The 3,180-nt window shown below is 34.0% G+C and overlaps 1 protein-coding gene across 3 annotated transcripts in view; it reads right to left on the bottom strand.

Moving 5' to 3' along the window:
• LOC106467483 (transmembrane protein 147-like) overlaps window positions 1–3,180 on the bottom strand; it is a 38,029-nt gene that overhangs the window by 20,569 nt on the left and 14,280 nt on the right. The gene's annotated exons all lie outside the window — the stretch shown is intronic.

The following is a 3,180-nucleotide window of genomic DNA, read 5'->3' as shown; positions in this document are numbered from 1 at the left end:
ACTTTGAAATTTAATAAAGTTTTCCATTTGTACTTCTTGTTTCCTTTCTTGTTCCAGTGCCACTGCTGTAGTCTCTATTCTTGTTTTTGTTCTCGTTTTTCTTGTTTCTTTTCTTTTTCCTCCAACAGCTGTTGTAATCTCTTTTGTTTATTATGCTGTTCGAGCTGCCACTGTTGTAGGTTTTCTTGCCACTGCTGTTGTCTCTCTTCTTGTTTCTTTTCTCGTTCTTTCCTTTTTTTTCTTTTTCCTCCAACAACTGCTGTAATCTCTTTCTTGTTCCTTTTCTCATTCTTCTTGTTTCTTTTCTCGTTCTTCTTGTTTTTTTTCTTTTTCCTCCAACAACTGCTGTAATCTCTTTTCTTGTTCCTTTTCTCGTTCTTCTTGTTTATTTTCTCGTTCTTCTTGTTTCTTTTGCTGTTCTTGTATTGCTGCCATCAAATCTGCTAAGCTGTAGTTTGATTTGTCACTTCTCGTTTCCATCTTATTTTTTTTCAGTCCCACTTTCCCACACCAATTTGTTACGTCTCTGGTCGTTTCTGAAAAACTTCAGTGATACAAGTCCTTTCTTAAATAAAACTAGTTTATTCTTTGTCAATACAACTTTGCAATACACTTAATTTCCACAGTCACTTTAACTTAAACACATGCTATAATCCACTACGATTCATGCAGTTTACTTACGGCTTGACTCGATTATCTGTCTCTATATCTCTCTCTGTCTGCAATTATCTCTCTGCCGTCACTTTATTTGCCGGCTTATATACGAGAACATAACAAGCCTAGAGTTGCGAGGAACAGTCACAATCTTTCTAGAACTCCAGCGCATGCTCCAAATGTCGCGCAGCTTGTGCTGTCGTAACAAACCTTTTTCTCAGTGATATTTAGTGCTGGGCAGAAGTAGTCACATAGCATGGGAGTACAACGTGGACAGAACTAATCTTGGAGGGCCCTGCCCACTGTAGCTACAACCTTGGGAGTACCTGGTTTATTTACTTTGAATAATCTGAATATCTGTTACTATATCTGACAAGATCAGCCTTACACGAACACAGCTTCAATGTTAAGTCATCTTACTAGCTAGAATCATCATCAAATTCTTGACACTACACAACAATGGAAAGTAGGAAACTGAAAATAGCCTTTTTCATCGAAACTTTAATCAAAACCGAAGTATAGATTTCACTTAAATATGAACTCCTTTCATTTTTAAATAATACAACAGATAACAAGAAAATACTTCATACAGCCCAAACATTAACTAAACAGATGATATCATAGGACATCATTATACATGGATTCTTTTCTATAGGTACTTTCTTCACTGTTTTAATCTACCTTTGCTTTATATGTCATTCTACACTTTTCACAATTGCACGTTCATCAACTCTCTCTATAGGCTGGACTTTCCTTCAAAACTATATTCCATGATAGACCAGGTAAATACCTGTACTAACAGTTTGAGACATCATCCTGAACTCAAAAGGTAGATCCAATTCACAAATGTTTCCAATTCAAAGCAGTCACAGATAATGATTACAAAAACATTGTGCTCCTCAATAGGTAGGTTTCTTGGAACAAAGCAGATCTTGTATATGCCAGAAGCCATGTCAACTACAAAAATGGACAGAAAGCCCATCCTGAATATTTTAAATTCATCATCCAATAGAAAAACCAATGTCACATAAAAGGTGTTAAACCCTTATTTGTACTTACAATTCAAATAACAATACAATGTGCTAGGTCAGAAAATACATAGTTAACAGGACAAAAAAAAAATATTAAATGCATGCTGGAAATTAGTTTTACAAAGATATTTATTTTTGTTTGTACATTAGTGTTTGGCAGTTTCAAATGTTATTTAGTTGCAGTATAAATTTCTAGTCACCTTGACATAAAGAATGTATCTTTTATTGTTATCTAAAATTCTAAGCCTGCAAACAATGAATAACCTATAAATTGATAGATATTATATTTCTAACACAAGTAGCTACAATGTTTTGTTTTTTATTCTAGGCTCCAGTACATTTAGATAATACTTTCCCAGTTATTTGTCAATTTTTATGCAAGAGCATAGTGAAGTGGTGTAGGAAATTATCTGCTAACATTTCATATAAACTGAGAATGAGACACTGCTTTTGTCACAGTTTAAAGAACAGGTATTTCACCATTCCATAACAGGTATAGAATGTATCTTTACTTACAGATTTTTTCAAAATTTACATGCAGATGTTCATGTAAATGCAACATCCTTGTAACCAAATGTAAGAAGTTCATAAACATGCAAAAACTTCAAATAAAAATTAAACAATTCTTCTACAAAACTCATAATACTTGACCCTGTTTCTTTATTGTGCCCTCCTGAAGTGAGGACAAATTCATTCCAAGGAGTGATATGGAGACTTGTGCAAGTTAGTATGAGATGGTGTTTATTTCCTTTGATTATTTGCTCTGAGGTTGGTAGTAAATCTAATAGGATCTTAGAATAAATAAGTACAAAAATGCGAAGGTGATAAAATAAAATAGACTTGTAGAGAAAAAAAATCACCTTTAAAAACTATGGTAATAATTTATTAACTTGGCAACATTTCGAGCAAACTCTCTTTTTCAAGCTAGAAAAAAGCCTGTCAGTTAATAACACTTACAGGAACATTTTGAAATGAAACAATACACAAAACAGAATGTAACATGTGATAGAACTATGAGAATTAAATGTAGAGAAATATCGAAAGGAAATTTATAACCTGGATTTCACAACTGCGACATCTGTTAAAAACCTAACTAAAAATGAAGAAACAGCTTTACTTAATCTTCGTTCCCATAACAACATTGTAATAAACAAGCTGACAAAGGAGAAGCACTGGTTGTTTGAAAGGTTAACGTTTTCCTAAATTGAAAATGTATTTTCAATAATACTTACCTCCACTGACACTTTAGCTTTTCCTCGACATTGGCTTTGCCTATCTAAGCATTGGTCTCTTTCATACCCCACTTAAATGCCCTTGGCAACATCTAATTTGCAAATACCTCCACTCGTGTCAATGCGCCCTCTATCCTGACACTGTATATAAGCACCTCCCTCAGATAATGTAATCACTTACACCTTCCCAGTCACTAACTCCAGCTCTTAGTGGAAAGGAAGGGTGGAAGAGTGTCAGAAGATGCAAGTATTATTGGAAATAC

The sequence above is a fragment of the Limulus polyphemus genome, unplaced genomic scaffold, assembly GCF_000517525.1.
Source record: "Limulus polyphemus unplaced genomic scaffold, Limulus_polyphemus-2.1.2 Scaffold2629, whole genome shotgun sequence".
Lineage (NCBI taxonomy): Eukaryota > Metazoa > Arthropoda > Merostomata > Xiphosura > Limulidae > Limulus > Limulus polyphemus.
This window is presented reverse-complemented; position numbering and strand designations above follow the sequence as displayed.